Raw genomic sequence first — 20,897 nt, 5'->3', positions numbered from 1 at the left:
ATGTTTCCTAGACAGCTTCCCCAGTTCATCAAATTTTCCTCCACTTTCTTTATTAGCTTTCCATCTCCTCCCTCTGGCCAAACAAAACGTCAATCCACTTTTGATGAGGCCCTCCCTGGCCCTTTGAACTCCTCTCGTGTCACCATCAAGCATTTTATTGTAAGCATCGTTTTGAGAATTTGTGCTGATTCCGATTGAGTTTGATTTCGCTTTGAGCGAGAGGCGCAAACAAAATGCTTGGCAAACTTTTCAGCGACCGAAACTTTGAACATAAATTGCTTATCGCATTCCCCATTCCTGGCCCTCTTGGCGAATATAATATGTTTTTGCAAAATACTATGGGGCCTAAACAATAATTTTCATTTATGCCAATAGAGAGTGGCGGAGGACTAGGCGGAAAAGTTTTCGCCAGTTTGTGCCTGTAATCCAATTTACCTAACAACAATTACCAAAAAAGGCAAGCACAAATTATGTATTATAATTTATGTTAATTACTCAATTACATTTGAGCCCCCCAGAAGTACAAGGAGCAGCAGCAACAGCAGCAGCCACCATCTCCCCAGCCCCCAATTATAAATTCCAAACACAAATGCGCCTCATTAATAAATATGAAACGTCAATGGGGGCGGGGCCGAGCGACACTATCAGCGGTGGGGGTGGGGGTGAGGGTGGCAGCCGAGGAGGAAGGTGTGGGCGTGCCACAAAGATTACGCAAGAAATCAATATTCAAGTGGGCCCAAAAAACGGGGTTGAAGTGCCCCTGGAAGGGCTAAGAGAGAAACGAAGTGTCGCATACTCCAAAGGCCCTTGACTCCTGATCCGGAGTTTCGGGCCCTTAAATTTAAATAAATTACACACGTTCGACTTTTTTTCGATTTGACTAACTTTCGGCATCTAACATCCGAATACTTTCCTCTAGTACCTCCTTCCCAAGGACCTTGTGCTTATTTTTAGGGGTTGACATACGAGCGAGCAATTTTTCAAGGGCAACTTCAGTCGAACTCCAAAAGGTAAAACAAAGGGGAGCCAGTGTTAGAGACACTGAGAGAAAATTTGTAGCAGTTCAGTAAATATTTGTCTTGATTTTTTATTAATAAATAATATATTTCTTATGATTGTTTACTCTTTAAAAATTAACTCTATGGCCAGACCATTTAATATTTAATTCCAAGTGTATGGAATAGGGCAGCTTTGGGTGTGTTTTTGGAGGGGTGTCCCCCCATTAAGCAATTTCCTCGTATGTTTTTTTTTTATCCTGCTCCATTTTCATGCCATTGCCAGGCTGGGAAAGATTAATGAGTTTTTTTGACAGCGAAAAATTAGGCAAAATGTGATTTAAGGGTTGCTTGGGCCCTCACCCAGCCAGTCTGCCAGCCAGCCCACCTTACAGTCATTTTCCCCATTTTTAGGTTGCTGGTGTGGCCAGAGATAAGCCTAGAAAGAGAGGGGACTAAGGCGAGCGAAAAGGACGGAAAGTGCGGAAAAACCCGGAGCAATTTATTTTATTTGCCAAATAGTTATATGGAGCACGGCAGCAGTCCGGGGTATAACTATTTATTTGATGATGTATTTTTATTACGAAAGAATTTATTAGATCGTGTTTGCTTCGTTCTCCAAGTGGCGGAAAAAACAGATGTTGGCCGAGCTTTTTGTTTCACTTAAGTGGGATAGGATGGGGATATTTATGGTATTATATGAGGGTTTTATGAAGAGGTTCCTGTAATAATTTAACTTTATTTATGATGGTATCAATTTTATTTTCATTTTCTTAAAGTCATCCTGGTTTTTACTTTCTTTCACCAACCCTTGATTGATTCCCAAGCCCTGCCTTAAATTATTTGCAAAAATAAATGCGGAAAGCAAAAGGAAAATTGCTTAATAATGCATACTAAGTGAATGCCACAACTCGGGATGCCATTTTTTTTTTCACTCTCCCTCAGTCAACAACTGTTTCACGCCATTGGATGATTACAGGGCGGCTTCCTTTAAAGCTGGCATGGAAAATCCATCAAAATTAACTCGCCCCGACTGCGAATTTTCCTCTGGCAGAGACAGCGTTGAGATGTTTTTCGCGCGACGCACTCAGCAACCACTTCCTGTCTCTGTTTCAGGCTTTTTCAGTTTCAGTTATATCCACAATGTTTTTTTCTGACCTAGGCCATCTTCCTCCCTTTGGCTCATTTCCGTCTGAACAGTTGCTGACAGCTTAATGGCCGCCTGCTCAAACATTTAAAAATGAAAACGAAATGCACGATCAAGAGCCCAAGAGCCCCAGAGACCATGAGACCGAGAGGAAAATCTCTTTTTCATTTGAATGAAATGAGGAAAAATATTCTTTGTAATCATTTGATTTACAGACCGCCAACGTCTCGCCTTCATCATCTTTTTATACGCATCTCGTCCCACTCACTTTTGTGGCGCTTTTTTTTCGCAATCTGCCAATGAAATGGTTTGTCAACGCATTAATTCTTCAGCCAGGAACTGGTTCGATTAATTTATGCAGTCATTTGGCGATTGAAACGTATCCAAAAATTCTTTCAATTGATTGTGCAATTAATCAAAAGCCACAAATTTTCAAAAATATTTCAAATTTTTCCATCCATCAGCGCCTAAAAAATATTCTCCACCTATAGAATCTAGATATAGAGTTGGCTGGGCCCCCCGATTTATGGGGGAATGGTCGGGGTCGGTATCGTTGAGTGCTTTTAGATCAAAGTGAAGGAGAACGTATTGCAATCAATTTCTGCGTTCGGCTGCTAATGAGGTAAATTTGATTTAATTGAGTTGTTCGATTTGGCCGGAGGAGGTGCTGGGGAACTGTTTTGGTTTTTGGCCTGGTTAATGGTAGAGTGACGTCAAGACATCCAGGGGAGATGCTAATAGATAGTCGGTTAAGGTTAAGTTATAAGTTTATTCTTCAAGGTCTTCTTTTCTTATAGGAAGTATATTTAATATTTATTCTATACATATTTCTTTTCCCATGATTTCCCCAATCTGTGGAGCCTTGTTTTGTGGCCTTCCCTTTTTTGATTACATCGTTTTTCCTAATTTTCTGCTGTCTTGTTTGGAATCCCTGAAGTAGAAAAATAAAATGAAACCCTGTAAACATTTTGGGCCTCCTCGGGCCTCTGGTCTGGGCTGGGTCGTCCCTCCATACTCCATTCTCGGGTTCTCGGGTCCTGGCGAAATTAATAAATTAACTTCCTTGTGTCATAAATCATTTTGGTTCTTCTTCGCCAACTGCGAACATTTTGCGCCATTAAGCAGCAACGGTTTCCTCCGGTTGCGGTACTTTTCACTTACCCTTAACCCAGTGAACAGAGTGCCCGAAAACCCCCAAAAGAAACCGCAGAGACCCCAAGCACCATTATCATCATCATCGTCCACATTCCAGGGATTTCATCATGAAGCTTGCATAATCAACGTGTTACAGCTGCTGCTACGGTTTGGTGTTGTAGGCCTAGTTGGAAGGATGCCATTGGGTGAATAGATACATTGAAAGAAATATTATTATACCATAATTTATAATTCATAAAAATATAACTTAAAATACTCAAGTTTCTTAGGAATCTAAGACATCTAGACTATTTTATTTTAGTCCTAAAACTATTCTGAAACTATTTAGTTTCCCCAAGATTTATTCTCAGTATCGCCCCTGACCAGCTAATATTTTTTGCCCACACCAGCCTATCATAATTTGTGCTTTACATAAATTAATGACCCACCCCCTGGGTGGAGGTCTGTTTTTGATTTCATTCCGAACAAAAAATGCTCGACCATAAATTTTACGAGATTGCCGGCAGTTGGGGGCTGACGTTGGAGAAACGCGAGGCAAAAACAGATTCTTAAAGGTGTCCAAAGGTTTTGGCCCACTAGATTTCAACTACTTCCTGTTCAGTGGTTGCCTGGTTGTTTTTTCCCTCCACTCCATCGAATGACAACCGTCCTGGGCCGGCTCGCTCTGTTATTTACACACTTCTTCATGTGTTTTATGGCATGTTCTTTTGGATTTTGCGAGGGGTTCTGTAAGATGGAGATGGGAGCTGGAGCTGGGAGTCCCTTGCTAAGATTTATGAGTTTGTCCTCGGTTGTGTGGGCTTATGTTCCTCTCTGTGTGTTGTGTGTTTGTGTTTTTCGCCCTTTAACCCCTTGCTGCTGCTTAAGTTTAATATTAGTTGGCGAATGACTCAATAGCATCGATGAAAGTCAAAACTAATTCGACCTCGAATTGAGTCATTGGCTGTTGCTGCTGCTGTTAGTGCCCTTGTTGGGTCAAATCAATATTTACGAGCTTGTTCAAGATTTGCTTGCCTTTCTCCCGTTTAATTGCCCACACCCACCCACACTCGGTGTAATTGTCGTAAACTTTTACCCAGTAAAAATTAACGATCATAAAGTAGAGCCATCAAAATTATATCGAATGAAACGGGGGATTACAAAGGAACAAAGAAACAAAACAACAAAAAAACTGAAATCATAATAAAAATGCATTCATAAACATGAAATACGATGTGTGGCTGGGGCGAGTGCAGGAGTCCCATCGCAATGCGATGTTCTAAGCGTGAGTCTATTAAAAGCGCATAAAAATAACTTCCCGATTTTACGAGGTCTACTAAGCCCCGGGGCCTACTAGAGTGTAACCCCTGGAGGGCGAGGGAGACAATGATACCCTCATCATCGTCATAATCATCGTGTGGTGAGCATTTCGGATCAGGAAAGGGTGGGCGCTATGACAGGGCACCCCTTTTCGGTGCACTGGCGGGTTAATTAAATGACGCCGCCAGTTTAGTTTTCAACGACTGCACACGCCGCACACGTGTTGGCAATTGCGGGCTAGAGAGTGCACTGGAAAATGCATTTTCTCCCCCTTGGCGTTTTCCACATTTTCCCCGGTTTAGTTGCTCCACTGATGGCCCATGTAATGGCTCACATTGAATTAGAAAAAGTCTCGTAAATGGATTAGTAAAACTATTTTATGGTTGAGAATTTATCTTGGGATATCTCTTTTTGGATTGGCGGACTTGTGAAGTGGGGCCGGCGTTGATTTTTATGGTTTTCAAAAGCTTATAATTCATTACAAGCTGCTCGTTGTAGGTTTTATATTTTTTTCGTGCTATTTTCTTTGATTTTTGTTGGATTTTATTGGTACGTGTTAGCAGACTTAATGATTAGAACTTGATTTATTGGCAGCTCCCTGGCTGAGATGTAAGCTTGACTTCAAAAGGCCACTGCATCCTAGATTTTTAATTTAATTTCTTACACTTTTTTTGCCCTCCTCCTCTTAATTGAAAAAGTATTCGTTTTAATTTGAACGTTGGCCGAACATTTCTGGCTACACCATCGAATACCCCGCCTGACAGCTGTCAGTCTCCGAACAGGAGAGGCCCAAGCCATGACTCCTCCAACCCATTGGCCTGGCCAATCCCTACTACATGAAATGTCCAATGTTGTCCACATAGCCAGCCGTCATAATTGATGAATTTATGGCATTTCTCGGAAATGAAACGCAACGAGCCCGAAGTCAGGCCCCTGCTGGACTGCTGGACTGCCGGGCCAGACTGCCATCAATATGAAACGCTACTCGAATTATTTTCTGTATTCCGTATTCCGTATGCCGTATGGTTCAATCTCTTTGTTTTACTTTGTCTCGAGTGAGCCAAACGTGCGAATTGCTCAATTCCTCGGCAGCGTCTTGCCACGCTTGAAAATCTTGGTGCGGCGGCTTTTCATTGACCGCAACCGAACCGATCCGAACAGCCCAGAACAACCCAGAACAGCACAGAACAAGAAATATGTGAGTGTAAAACCGACAAAACTCATTTTCAAATTGTTCGACGACTACGTGACTTCCGCGAAAATAATCTGGAGTGTGTGGGATGAGGAGGAACCTTTGATGGTCAGAAGTGTAATGAAAGTTCTAGTCGAGTTGGCCAAGGAGATGGATGGGGTAGAGCATTGCCACTAATAAGGAAAATGGTTAAAAGAGTCTACACATTTTTAGAGTTCTTGAGTTAATTTATACAAGGCACTGAAATAAAACTATAGTTCTCTAAAAGCCACTTTATTATTTATGATTTTTCTACATTGGATTCTGAATTTAATCATTTATTCTTACTCTCCCTTCCCCCAAATAAAATCCATAAATTTCTTATATCAAATTTAACCATCGGACATGGGTTAATTGCATTTCATAATTTCCAAACTCGCTCCCATTCCGCCCCCATCGTCAATTAAATCGGGCACAAATCATTTTTGATAAGCATCACCCCGATGATCAGAGCACTTATCTGTCAATTATTTATAGCATTTTAAGCATTCAAATCGAATTGTATTTATATTTAAATGGCAAGTAAAAGATCCGCAACACACACAGATGATGTTGATGTTAAACGGAACGAATTCAAACAGAAACAAGGTGATATCAAAATGCCTTTAATTATAAACGGGTTTTTCGTTACGGTTATGATGTCTCCTTGATTGGCGTTTACTGTAGCTGTTTCGTATTTATGGTCAAGATGGAAAAAGTCTCATTACCCCGAGGAGGGGGAGGGAATAAGGAAAGGTGGCCAGACGGCTGCAAAGTTGTCAAGTTAAATAAGAGGCAGACTGCCAGAAATAAAAAGAAGTGCCAGTCGACGATCTGGAAGTTTTTCCTTTCGCTTTATATTTCCGGCTTAGTGTTCCCGATGCCAAACACGTGCTATAAGGAAAATTCTGGCTTAAATTCCATAGAAAAGCAAAGCCAAAAAAAGGAGAGAATAAACAGAATAAAAAAAAAAATCAGCAAACATAGAAATAAAATATCCTAAAAACCCTGAAAACTTTTTCATTCACTTGTTAAGCCCTGAACAACTTTAGTGCTTCTCTAGTTTCGTCTCATTTTCAAGTGGACCGGCCATAAATCTTATGTTAATTTATGCTAAAACTAAAGACCAAAACAAATTTCTGTTGTTACCACAAATACATATATATATCTGTATATATATGGGTGTATGGTATGGTACGCACACGAAGATCCACCCATATAAATACAAATATTTTGTTACCAGTTTTTATGCCTTTTGTCGTCGTTTGCTGTGGCTGTTGATGACTCTTTGGACCGGCTCTTTAGAGCTCCTCCACTTCACTCCATCCACTCGGAACTTGACTTGCTTTTGGCCCGAACTCGACTCGACTCGACTCGACTCGCTTGTCATAAAGAAATTTTAATAATGTGCGGCGCCAAAAAAGTTTCTTGTTGTTGTTTTTACGAGCCGGCGACGTTTTGGGACGTTTCATATAAAAGTGTTAAATTCAAATGAGTTCAGAATGGGCCAAAAGCGAGGAAAAAGAAGCAAAGCGCCGGACAAATGGCTTTTCCAGCTGGGGCCAACAGGGCGTATGCGTGTTGTGGCGAGCAATCAATAAAGCATTTGGAAATTTTATTATATAATAATTTCTGGTTAGCCTCAGAGCTGTGAGACATAACTAACCTCATATAAGTTTAATTATCTTCAAAATTAATGGCTTGATAAATAATATAATATTTATTTCTGTTTTTTTTTTACAGGCAAGTCTTCAAAACAACTTTGCAGAGTAAGTAAATTTAAATAAATTCATTAAAGAACTGAAAACAAAACCAGAATAAAGGCATCTTTAAAGTGAAAATATCTTTATCAGAAATTTACCATAAAATCGAATTAAACCATAATTTGTTTTCTCAAAATCTCATCTGCCAAATGCCAAAGATTCGGTGAGCTTTATTGAGGTATTTGCCCAATTTGACTAAAGCAATCTTTCCATCTGGCTGTGGGATTCCCGTGGCCAGACTGACCCACAAATCAAGAAGCATTAAACTGTCTATCTGTCAATCCCCCTCCGAAAAGCATTCAACCATCTATGGGCCTTTATCTATGGGCATCGCTAAGACGGCACATTTACATCAAAATATATATCCGGAGTCGGAGTCGAGGCGATTCCCACTCCCCCTTTCTTCGCGGCGGCTGCATTTTCTACTCATTTTAATGATGCGCATAAAATCCACAAAATCATTTACACAAATTAAAAGTTAACTCTGGCATAAAATTACCAACTTAACACCCGCCAAAATGAGAGGAGGGGCCCATCGCTCGTTCGAGCCAGAAACCCACCTGACTAGGCCATTTCCAGTCGGTTGCCTGGTCAACTTGTTGTTGGTTTTGGGGCTCCACCCCGGCGTTTTGCATTTTCCTTTCATTAAAATATCCGCTCTCCACCTTTTTTTGTTGTATTTTTTTTTCCAGAGATTAGCCTGGTTAGTTTCCATGTCCCCATGTCTACTATATCTCTATGTAATTTGCAAATTTTCTAATTGTCGTTTGAAATTCAAGCCTTTGGCCAACACTTTGTTGGCAGTGGACGTCCGGCCCCGGCCGGGCCCAGCCGGGCCCAGCCCGGAACCGGCTCTTCAGCAGTCCGGGTCTCTGGTTTCCCCGGTTCTTCGCGTCTCCGGTTTTCAGCCTGGGTGTGTTCGGGGTCCAAAGTAGGTCGTTGACTAACGCAAAACTCAATTTAATTGAAGGTGTTCATTTCGCTCGCGTTGCGTTCGCCGGCTTTGCGCTTTTCCTTCAGCACTCAACTTTAATTGCAATTAAGTTTCAGTTTCAATTTAACTTTTTTTTATTTTTCCTTTTTTCAAAACTAAATTGAGCACAAGGCCTTTGGGCCAAACAAGAAAATCCAATTTGTGCAGAGCTCTCTACACTTATGGTTTTTTTCATAAAGATATGTGTAATATTTTCTGACCGGCGGATAGTTGAATCATTGTTTTTAATTATTATAAAAAGAATTTTTTGTGATTTTCGAACCTACCCAGATTGCTGGCTCTTCAATTTTAATCTATTTACTTATATCCATGTTATTTATTTATCTGGTTGACAGTTTTTCCCGGGCTATCCCCCATAAATAATTCACAATTCATTGACATATTTTTATGAATATAACTTCCGATCGTTAAACAAGGCGGATAAAAAACTGCGAGAGCAGCCCAACAACCGACTATCAGAGCATCTGTCTACCCTCATAGAGACCCCTTTAAAAAAAATACGTATCCCCATCACCCCTGGACTTTTATAGGAAGGCCCATTAAAACAACATGAACGCATAATTTAATTTATATTTTTTCAAGCGTGTTCTCGACTCTGGGGCGACACTTCATTGTTGCTGAACAAACAGGGTGATGGGGGAGTGGCCGGGGCAGTGGCAGAGTGGGTTCTAGCAGGCTGCCCCATATAAACCTCATACATAAATACATATATCCTCATGCAGCCTCCCGCTCCTCGGATCTCGGATCGGCGACCAACCTTTTCGAAAATATAATCACAGCATAAAAATCAATTCCAAACGCGTGTGCAGAGAGCAAACAGTCGAAGCGGACCAGAGTCGTTCCGGACGAAAAAGGGGGATGGGTGGTAGGGGTCTTCCTGGGGGATACGCACACATGGCATCTCCTCATGCCCCATAGCATAGCAGGCCCCCCACCCATTCGCCAATCTCCTCTCCCCAATTGCTTCCATGCCACCGCACAAAAATGTCACACATTTGTTAAACATTCGTGAGTCTGCAACGGGTTGAGGCAACACCCCTCATTCCCCGCCCCACTCATTTCCACCAAAAAAATTCAGCTTGTCAGCTAAGTAAACAACATTGCACTGCCAAACTGCGGACGGGAAAATCAGCATGCAAATAAAATAAAATAAAATAAGCAAATAAGAAAAAACAATCAAATAAATGGTAAGGAAAGTGGTGTAGAAGACTTGGCATTACCCATTGAATATACAAAATATTCAACTTGTTATAGGAGTCTACAGAAGCTTTTAACTCTTTTTCAGATGCTAGTATCTATAAGATATATGTCTCTATCATATTTTATTAAAAAGGTCATTAAAAGCACATTAACAAAGCAAAACTAAGTGATACAAGGGCGGAACAAGTGTTAAAAGTCTTTAATTAATTATGAATATAAAATATTTATTGTATTATATATTTTATATTTAAAATCTGAACTTATAAGAGTTTTCTGCCCATCATATCTTCAGTCTTCCAGGGTATTAGACTTAGCAAAAAAATTGTCGCGCGAAAATCATAAATAGCCAGAAAACGAAGTCAGCGCCTGGCAGGAGCCAAGCCAGGAGTCGTTCCGGCTTTGTAGGTCCTCTGGATTTTCCTGGCAGGAACGAGGCGAAAATAGGCTGTCAGCCACATACCAAATACCCCCCCAAACACACACCTCCCTTACACACCAGCCCATGGCAGATGTGTGTAGGCGCATTAATGTAGCCGGCAAAAAAATCTATATATATATGTGGAGAGAGGAGGAAAAATGGGAAATACTTTTTTGTGATTTATGGGAATGTGTAGAGGAGCCCCGGAGATTTGCTGTAAATGCGTGCCGGCCCCTCTTCGCCGCCACTTTCTCAATGTCACACACAAAAATGTTTTACAAGCAATTTTCCAGCTGGTTTTTATGTGTGTTTGTGCATTCGTTTAACTATTTGGGCATAAAATATGACAACGATTCCCCGATCCTTCGCTTTTCTGGGGAGCCAGCCGCCTCCTTCATTCCTTCAGGCTGCCCGCCAGTCTATAAGCTAAATTGTTTTTGCCTGTCGCCAGTTTATGGCCACGTGTTGGTGTCCTTCTGGCCTCGGCTCTCTTGGCCAGATTTTCCGCCTCTGTCTTGGCTCTTTTGTGCTCGAAGTCGAGTATGGAAAATTTTTATAGCCAGTTGGCAATTTTTTCGAGCTCAAGGCGAGCCTCCAGCAAAAAGTTGTCATAATTATTAAGATACAGTAAAGATTGGTTATGAAGGAGAGGTCATAGGTCTTAAATGGAGTTGAACTTTAAGCTATTATGAGTATTATTATTTGTAAACTTTACATTTATTATTTATTTTAGATTATTTTAAGTGGAAAAGGTACTTGGTAGTCTTTACAATGACTTGTTATTTTTTTATGCCGTAGTCTCCCACAACTTTTGGTGTCAGGTCTTCACTGCCTAGGTGCTTCCCCATTAAGTTGTAACTTTTTTAAGTTGTGGCTGGCGCTCTCAAGTGGCATAAATCTTCGAGGCATCAACTTCAACAATGTATCGCTGTCTCTTGAGACTGTCCCCCCGAATCGCGGCCTCTTTTCTCCGCCGTAGCCCCCCATCTCTTTCTCAAAAACGTCAAGTTCAAGTGGCACTTGTCGCGGATTTTAACAACTCCATGTACAATGGGCAGAGGAAATCCGCGGAAGAAGAGGCTGCCACAAAAAAGTTTGTGTGTGCCACTTGTAAGCAATTCGAACTGTCAATAGCAACAAATTGTGTTTGTTGCCGCACTGAAATCTGAATACGAACGAACATAAACAAATGAGCGAAACAAAAACTGCTTGGGTTGACACCCCAGCGGGTCTAATAGCTCAAAAAAGCAAATAATACAACAAATACATCGAAGAAACAATAAGAAATAGCCGAGCTAGCAATGGAAACTTGTTTCTTGCCGCAAGCTGTTGAGTCTCCCACTTCCATTTCAAACCAATATGGTATGCCTGGTATTGGCAAACCCATTTGCTGATTTCGCAAAACCGAAGCGTAGCGAGAAATCTGCAAGATTTGTATCTCGCATCCAGCAGATACAAATGTGCGCGGTAAAAGGCGCCAAATGATGCTGGCCATCCATCAGCCGACTGTGACAAATGTCCGTTTTGCCACCTTTGGGGTAGCCTCTTCAAATCAATTTACATGAAAGAGGACCATGGATCCTTCCTTTCCTTGCTATCCCACAGCAGCACACAAAAGCCATAACTAAATCATAATTTATAGGGCTCTAACCCCAGTTGGATCCCGGATTCCTTCCTTTCCATTGCCCACAAATAATTTCATTTTTTTCGAAGCTCTCCCGGCAGAAAGGAAAACATTTTCAACAGTGGGTGGAGCTGTGAATATTGGCCATTAAATTTATGCCCAGAGATAATAACACAAGCGGCAAGTCGTTATAAGTACAGAGTATATATACCTATGCTGGGGCAAAATCGGCCGGAATGGCCGGCGGGCCAGGGGGATTCCAGGGGCTGGGGCGAAAGGAGCGCGGAAGATGCGATGACTAAAAATAAAATTATTGCTTGGCAAACTCGTCTCGAGATGCAAAGGCAGCGATAGAGAGACGGACTCTTCTGTCTCATGATTCAGCTCCAGGTGGCAACTGCAGTGGAATTGGATTGTCAAGAGGGGATCGAGTGGGAACGGAGGGGCGGACCCTGGCCGAGACTGGGACCCGGGCACCTTGACCAATTACCCAGAGCCCCGCGCTCCGTCGGTTGCTCGTTTTCATTTCGAACAGGAGGCTGTTCAAGAACAGTGGTTCTTGGGTCTTATAAATGTATATATCTGGTAGATATTGTCTGGATATATTTTAATAAAAAATATGAAGGGATTTTGCTTGAAAATATTAAAAGAAATATACAAAACTTCCTATTTTTAATATATGATTTTTATTATTTTAGAAGGTAACGAACCACTGTGCTATCCTGCGACTTGTTTTGTATCTGGCTGCAACAATATTTGGTTGCCAACTTTACCAATGTATCAACAGCATTTAGGCTGCGGCTGCTGTTGTTGCCGTTGGTCCTTCTCCTCCAGATTCTCCTGGCTCTGTCCACTTTGCTTCTGTTACTCCAGGTTGTGGTCGGGTATCGTTCCGTTTGGTTTGCGTCCGTGTTTGTGTTTGCGTTTGGGCTCGGGCCTCACTTTTGGTAAATATGTGTGGACAAGCGGGGAGCTGGAGACCCTTGGCTAGCAGACTTGCTACTTGTACCCATCCACAGCCACATCCACATCCACATCCACATCAGCATCCACGTCCTTTTGCTTAGTTAACTATGCAGTCAGCCTTTCGTGTGTACTGGACGTTGGCTCGTATCTGATATTGCCAGCAGCTTACCTTCTGCCAGCTCGTTTACCCCTTTTGTGTTGCTGTTGTTATTGGCTAACATCGGACCGGCAGAGTCATCTGTATCATCCTCAGAGAAGTTTGCAGCAGCGGATCCTATGGCCCAGTGGAGAGCTGTTTGAATGTTTGACTCACCCACCCACCCGGGCTGGTGGCAGGCTGTTTGGGCTGCTAATATGCAAACAGAGCTGCCAACTTAATGAAATTGAAATGAGCAAATTAGACAACGTTTGTGCAATGGCCAATAAGGGATTTAGTTGCGACGACGTTGCCCTGAAAATATGCTCAAGGGTCGAATGATGAACGCAGTTAGATCCTACATTAGAGAAGGACATATGCCAGTTAAGTTTTATGAGAAGCGTGGAGAAGGGCGCAGTTCTTTGCGACACCAACTTGATTTTTGAGAAGGGAGGAGAGAGGCGAATCTAAACCAAACCCCACTCTGGAAGAAAGCTAAAGTAAAATGCAAATAAAATGCCACTTGCTTTCTTTTAGGGGGAAAGATAAAAGAGCTCCGATGAATCAAAGAAAATGAACTGCCGGCCAACTTCTATCGCCTGCAACAGCTACTCCAAAAACGAAATCATTTCAGACATTTCTGCAGTAGCCAAGCCCCATAAATCTCTCATCTCAATTTCTCAACTTAGCAGCTGCTGCCACATGGAAAAACTAGTCTAGCCATTAGGACACTCTCCAATAAAAATGCAACTCCCACAAGTCGCAAAAAAAAGAAAGGAGAGAGGAGGTGAAAGCTGGGAAGTCGGAGGAGACACTCGTACGAACTCACATGTCATGGACTTTACTGCAACTTCCATTCGCTATGCGACCAAAACATACTGATAGATACAGAACGACTCCATGACGATACAAAGGCTCCTTCCGATGATGATGATGATTTGCAAAAAGTAAAAAAAAGGAGGAAGAAGTTAGAAGTTTGGGGCGGGTGGCGAAAATGTATTTTTTCAACCATCGTCTGCATCATTGAATTGGCTAAGCAAACGAACGTTTGATACGGCAAATTGATGAATTGCCCGGGCCCAAGTGGCAACAGTTTAGACCAGAGATCGATAATGGAGCTGGGAGCTAAGAGCATAGGTCTTGGAGCTTGGCCAAAGCCATTTGGCTCTGTCGAGTAGAGAATCAACTCATTAGTTGAACTCTTCCCCTGAACTCCACTCCACTGCATTCCTCTTGTGTTATTGAAGTTAAGCATAAGGCAAAGTTAAACAGTCATGGTCGCACTCATAAAAATTTATGTTAATTTCATTTAGAGCCCTGGCTGCAATCTGTGACTGCATGCGTAATGAGCTGTGGGCCAAGCTAAGTAAACAAAAAGAAACAACAACATCTCCCCACCAAACACAGCTCATTAAAACATCACGAACAAATCAAAAATTTAAATAATGATTAACGCCAGTCAGCTCTCAATGGAGAGACTCCCGACTTCCGACTCCCAATCTCAAAATCCACCTACAACGGCGAGAATCATCCCTCTTCACTATTTCATCTTCTACGAAAACTTCATGGAACAATTGAGAATTCCTATGAATGATGCCGTTTTGTGAAAATGCAGTGTAAACATTTCGAGTAAACAAAATATCTCGACGCCGACGTGAGTTCAACAAATTAACTGCAGCAGTCGGTCGCGAGGAGACAACGCGTCGTATGAGCAACCCGCCAGCCACCAGCTAGCAGCATGCAGCACCGAGCCATTTGTGTTGATTTATTTGTATTTATTTTCCAGTCAATATAAACTATGTGAATTTTTACTGTACATAAAAAGGAAATATAGAAGCAGTCTCACAGACGGGGCCAAGTAAATAAATCAAAAGCAACAACACGCGATCCAAATAGTCGAGATGACTTCAGTCGCATCGTCTTGAGTTTAGTTTTATTTTTTTTTTATTCTTCTATCTAGTCTATAGAGCATTTCAGTGGAAATGCAAAGCAATCTGGTGGGGGCAAGGGTTTTGTAAATAAACAAAACTGATCAACTCTGAAATAAATTTTATAGCCGGAGTTGGTAATCTCTCTATTCATCGAGATTTCTCCATTGATTAGATTTCAAAAGTTAAACGATTGATTGTCGTTTTTGTGAAGATAAAAATGGAGTTTTCTGATTTGCATTTAAAAGGTAGGTTAGTAATATTATACCTTGGTTTCTGATGAATCTACAAATATGTGGGCTTAACTTGTGATTTATGGCTTTTATTTTTAGTTGCTGTTACTAGATTCCATAGCCACCCAACAATAAATAAAGGAATGTCAAGAGTTATTTACTTTTAACATTTTTTGTTGAGATACTTTGACTGAGAAATACTTTTAATATAAATTGCAACTTGCATTAATCTCCAGTCCATGGTCGAAATTCCTATCCGCTTAGAGCAAAAACCGCTGGGGAATAGTTTTTGTTGGGCATTAAAATTCCTTGGGTGTAATCTACTAGAAGCGTTACGCTTGCAACCTGCCAAAACTTTAGCCTGCCACACACACACCCCTGGACTTGGGGCCTAATCTCGAGTCTCCCAGTCAGGAGGAGCAAAAAAGGAAAGCCAGCCAGGGGAATCCCCGCTTCGAGTCAAAGTCATTTGCCAAAAGCTGAGCAACAACAACAGCTCATCAACACCTTTAGTCAGCCATTTTTCAACATGGCCATAATATGGCCACACAGACCCAGTGTAGAAAAGGACAGCCACAGGGAAGGAGAGAGAGATGGAGCGAGGCAAATACGCAAAAACCCGGCGCACACTAAATCCACTTAAATTAATTGCAAAAGGTGATTACGTTGCTGTTTTGCCTGTGGAGTGCGGCAGCTTCTGCCTGGCAGCAAACAGACACCGAGCAGACAGCTGAGAAATGGAGCCAGGATCCCCTCTGCCTCTATCCTGGGCCCACGCAGGATATCAAGAAGCTGCACAAGGAAGCAAGGACCTGCGACCGGGCAAATGTCGCCATTTCTCTAATGCCAGCGGGCAATGGCAAACACTCGACGACAGGCAACGAAGCTGGAATAGATATGCAAGTCCTTGGTCCTGGCTACAGGATTCTATCTTATCTCCCCACCCTCTCGAGTGGCCTTGCATCTGTACACTCGAAAAATTTAAATAGTGCTTAGGAACTTGGTAGATATTAATTAAATAAGTTTCGAGCACAGTTTCGAACAATTTCGAATGAAAAATTTCCAACAATTCCGGGTGGGTTTTATAAATAGTTTAAAATTTTCAAAAATAATTAGTTTCCTGTGTGGCAAGGGCGGCAAATGTGGCAGGTGAGAGTGGTAACTGTGGCGACTGTCTCTTCATTTTTGCAAAGTAATTTGCAAAGCGGCGAAGGGTGGAAAACCAGAAAGCAAGTGCCGCCAAAATGCAGTCAAGGATAAGACAGCAAAGGCACAGGATGCCGGAATACCAATAACAGGAGACGACGGCATTCTCAAGGATCAAGGCTGCTTCTGGTCCTGGTATGGTACCATTATGTTGGGCAGAAAAGGTGTTAAGGTGTCTCGATGTCGTTAACTGTCATCTGTGCTCTCAATTTCCGTTTATGCGTGATGGTGTTTGAAAAATAGCGGTTTCGAAAAAGGATATAAAGGGGTTATGCTTTTCTTTTATTAATTTTTTTGTTTCTAGTTATTTTCTCTTTAAGAATTATATTTTTTAATATATTTTTTTTTTAAATTCTAAATATCTAAAAGGCATTCCATAAACCTCCTTTACACAGAGACTGCGTTATATTTCTTCTTGCCGGGCTTTCCATACGTGCGTGTTTGTGCGCTTAAAATGTCATTAAAGCACGGCGAGGGCGTGACTGAGAGGTGGGGTAGGGATACAGGACACACTTTCAGGATGAAACCAGAAACCAGAGGCAGAAACAGATCCAGACTGGAGACTGCAGACCAGACCTGCCACTCGGTTGGCAAATATTCCCCACTCGGCAGCTCATAAAGACCATCGAGATGTCTTCGACATCGGCGATAAAAGCCAAAGACAGGCAGCTGGCTGGAGCTGGAGTGGAGGGGAAACTGTTTTGCAAACACATCCTTAATCAGCGCCCAGAGCTTTCCGGGTGGGCGTTGGGGCGTGCCATCGGTTAAATTTATTGATAATTGATTATTGCTTCGTTAGGTCGCGTTTTAGGCGGCATTCTGCGGTTCCCACACTCTCCCTATCCCCCTATCTCTGGCCCCGTGTTTGTTGCCACAAATTGAAAATGCAAATTGCCCAGATGATTGCTTCTGCGATCTCCGCTCCTTTCTCCGGAATCCGGATGCTTTGCTTTGCTTTCTTTTTGGCCTTTTTCACTCACGATTGCAGTTGCGTTGTTGTCGTGTCTTTTGATGTTTGCCGGCTGGGGCTTCCTTCTTAGCTCCTGGCTCCTGCTTTGGGGAAAAACAAATTTTCATAAATTTTTAAAACAAACACACGAGTTGAAAGCACAAAAAGAAGCAAAGGAAGGAAAAGAAAGCAAAAGCTAAACCTTGAATAGAGTTGGGTTTGGTGGCTTTTAAACGCCATTTTGTGGGTACCCTGTAATGCCAGAAGATGGTTGGTGGTTGGAGGTATTTTATTCTCTATTTTATCTAATATAGATTACAATCTTATTAGTCAGAAAGTTAGTGGTCAGTATATTGATTATCATTAATATTTTGTGGTCCTTGTTGACCCTCTTGACCACCAAAAAGGGTATCCTATTATTCATCAATCTCCGCCATAATAAATACAAATTTTGCCGGGCTTTGTTGGTGCCTTTGTTGGCGGTGGTGTTGTTGCCAGGACGTGCCTATGTGCATTGCTTTTGCTCACCTTTTGAGCTTTTAAATTATTTTCCAAGCACGTAGCTTCTGTCGGCTGTTTGCGTATTTAAACATGGCCAACATGGACCTAAGGGGGTGCCCTGTTTTTATCGAGGGGGGTGGCGATGGTGTCAAGGAGTATGGGAGATACGCATAGAGCAAGGATGGCGGCACTCGCTTTGCCGTTGCCTTTAAAAGGATTTGCGCAATTTGCGTTTTTGAGGGGTTTTGGGCATGAGGGGGGTTCCCTTTTTTTTTTCTCCAGCAGAGAAGTGAGGGTGCTGATGGGTTCGGGTTGTTGACAAACAAACAGCGCCGTTGAGTGACGCCGAAGACAGGCGGAGCGAAGGACCTAGGATATGCTGAACTGGAGGAGCGGCGAGCTTTGTGTTTGACAATGTCCTTGCTGATGTCGCGTTTTGGCCCACACTCCCCGCTCCGGCCCACCCATGTACGTGACTTGCATTTTATTTTTTCTCACCCTCGCTAAAATAGAACCCGAGGCCCAAGCCCAGGCCCAGCCCAGGCCCAAGCCCAAGCCCAAGCCCACCCACAGCAAACCGAGGCAACTCGTTAGTAATTTACCAAAAGGAAAGAAAGATTCAACCAGAAGATAGAAATGCGGAAAAACCCAGAGATTCAACTGTATGTTTTCAAAGCAATCAAATACTCGTTTATATTCATACGGGAATAGTAGCCCGGAGAGCAGCCAACTAAAAATATATCTAAAACCTGTTCAAGAGCCCACGGTTCTATAGTTTTTCGGTCAGAAGATTTTAACTGCAAATAATTCCATCATCAGTTGAGAGGAGCTGGGAATTTTTTTTTTGGTTTTTGGTATTAAATAGAAACAGAAACCGGCAAGGGCAACGATTGATAGCCACTTGAAGAGCGGTCTCTGTTTTGCCTCCACTCTCAGTTGCACTGGAAGAATATGTATAGAACCAACTCATATTCTTAATCCAAGCCAATAATTTGATATATTTCTAAACTAAAATCATTAGAAATAGTCTAGATCTTGTTTTAAAAATTTGACGATTTTTTAAAAAATTTTTAAAGTATTTTTTCCAGTGCCTGCACTGACATTGCCCAACTCCATTTGCAACTAGGGGCTCATTGGGCGGGCTTTTGGCCCAGTGGGACACTATCCCAAATGCACTCACTTACCAACTACGTAGAACTACTATTGGGGGCTCCCAGTGTGTGCTGTTGAAAATATTTGTTGGGTTTTTCGGCTCTGGGTGGTTCTGGGTGATTTGAAGGGGTTTATTCAATCCTTAATGGTCCCGGACCCGGTCCCGGTCCCGGTTCCAGTCGCAGCGTCGAAAGAGTTATTGAAAATGTTTTATTGTGTGCATTTGATTGCTGTAAGTGTTGAGGTCTCACTGGCGCATGTGTGTGCATGTGGGTGTCTAACTTATAAATATTTCAATAACATTTGGAGTGCAGGCTGCCTGCTGGTTCAATTGGAACGCCTGCCCAGTCGGCCCCCCATTCCCGCCATTCGAGCAGAAATGTAAATGCACTTTCCATTGTGTGCGGGTGTCTAGTGCTTTTTGGCACTCCAGATCGGATCGGAGTAAAGCGGCCAGGCTATAGCCATGCCATATTTGGATAACCAATCCAAAAATCAAAAAATATCAAATGGAAATGGGAGGTGTTGGAGGTTTATGCGACATTGTAGTGCTAGAAGTGCTAGAATTAGTCTTTAATACAACTTATAGTAACCTGTTAATACCTAAGCTTTCCCATTAAAAACTAAATATAAAGTCTGATGATCTTTTGATAACCATCTTCATGATTTCCTCCACCGCATAAACGCAACTCCTGACCATATTTCAATGGGTTTTTGGCTTGTGTTAGCATTTGTCGGTTGGCTAGATGAATTCTATGGCACGTTCGATATATAGTTCGGATATGCACACACAGATGGCAAACACTTTCAATTTTGTGCCGGCTTTAAAAACTTTCCACTGCCGGGGCCAAAAGAGTTTCAACCTCCTACCATCGACTGATGCAATCGCTTGGCTCACTCCACTTCGAAACGAAACGAAAAACACGTCGTCGAAGCCTTTGGGCCTGGCCTAGAAAAGTTTAACTCAATTACGACCCCGGCCAACTCGACTCGACACACGTGACTAACTGGGATTCTGTATCGGATGAGGTGGTTCATGGTAAGGTAAGGTTAGGTGGGGTTATTCGAGATTGGATGGAATGGATGACCCGCTTAGTCGCCGGGGCGAGAAACTGGCCAAGCATTAAGCAGGTCGACTCGGGCCACCTACAAATCCCTATTTCAAAACTCATTAGCACAAATTTGTGCCTTTCAATACGAGGAGTGCTGCGGAGTGCGCAAGGCGATGGAGTGTCTAAGGGGGTCTGGACCTAAGCATTTCTGTGGCAATCTCTCCCCCTACTCAGCCTCTACTCAGGCTAATTTGGGCTAGCTGACAAAATTTATGCTGATTGTGGGGCAATTTACGAAAATTCCTTCAGAATACAGTTGGAAAATTGGCCGCTTGCCTGCCAGCCATGAATGCTGGAGCCTTTTTCCCCAAAAATGTTTTCCATAACAAGTACAGGCCACTCAGCCTTGAAACAATGGAGACTTTTGACCTTTTCTTTTTCAACATTTGTTAACTAGGTTGGGCATTTTAAAAGGATTGATCTAGCATTGAAATATAATATTTTATGGAATATATATTTTTGAATTTTGAAAGAATATTAACAGTCTTGACTTGTTATTTAAGACTTCTTATTTACTAAACCTTTCTTTGTTGAAACTTTCTATTAATCTATTGTATAACTTTCTATTAAAATATATATGTTAGCTTCGACCTCCCATTCTAAAATAAAAACTTCAAGTTTCCTTTGACTTATTAACTAATTTTCCTATCCTTTGTTTCTATTTTTCAGGCCCATGTTGTCTTCTGTCTAGTTTATAGAGTGCTCCCTCAAAAGACGGTAAGCGAAAAAAAGAGTTAACCTTTTTTCCTTGGTAGACTTTTTATATGCAAAGTAGAGTTAAATGATTCAGAGAATCAGAGAGTTCCAGCCGTGAAGAAAGTGGGTGAAACGGCCTCTACCACCCTCTCGTCCTCCAACGTTCACATATAAATAGTGTGAGTCCTGGGGCTCTACTCTCCGCCGACTTCT

General features: G+C 42.1%; 1 protein-coding gene and 1 long non-coding RNA gene across 4 annotated transcripts in view; one reads left to right on the top strand and one right to left on the bottom strand.

Annotated features, from left to right (window-relative positions):
- LOC6493644 (frizzled-2) overlaps positions 1 to 20,897 on the top strand; it is an 89,470-nt gene that overhangs the window by 26,820 nt on the left and 41,753 nt on the right. Inside the window, exons 4-5 of the mRNA XM_044715139.1 lie at positions 7,550 to 7,575; positions 20,658 to 20,705. The gene's annotated coding sequence lies outside the window, so the exon portion shown is untranslated. The remainder of the gene's footprint in view (positions 1 to 7,549; positions 7,576 to 20,657; positions 20,706 to 20,897) is intronic.
- LOC116655914 overlaps positions 3,071 to 20,897 on the bottom strand; it is a 28,173-nt gene continuing 10,346 nt past the window's right edge. Inside the window, exons 1-3 of one of the 3 annotated variants that reach the window (XR_004311012.2) lie at positions 7,047 to 7,194; positions 3,304 to 3,460; positions 3,071 to 3,179 (exon numbers count right to left, since the gene is read on the bottom strand). This is a non-coding gene — a long non-coding RNA (uncharacterized LOC116655914). Of the gene's footprint in view, positions 3,180 to 3,303; positions 3,461 to 5,260; positions 5,749 to 7,046; positions 7,195 to 20,897 lie in introns of those variants that run through there. The other 2 variants (XR_006507166.1, XR_006507165.1) reach the window with 2 other exon arrangements.

This window comes from Drosophila ananassae, chromosome 2R (genome assembly GCF_017639315.1).
Source record: "Drosophila ananassae strain 14024-0371.13 chromosome 2R, ASM1763931v2, whole genome shotgun sequence".
NCBI classification, from domain to species: Eukaryota; Metazoa; Arthropoda; class Insecta; order Diptera; family Drosophilidae; genus Drosophila; species Drosophila ananassae.
This window is presented reverse-complemented; position numbering and strand designations above follow the sequence as displayed.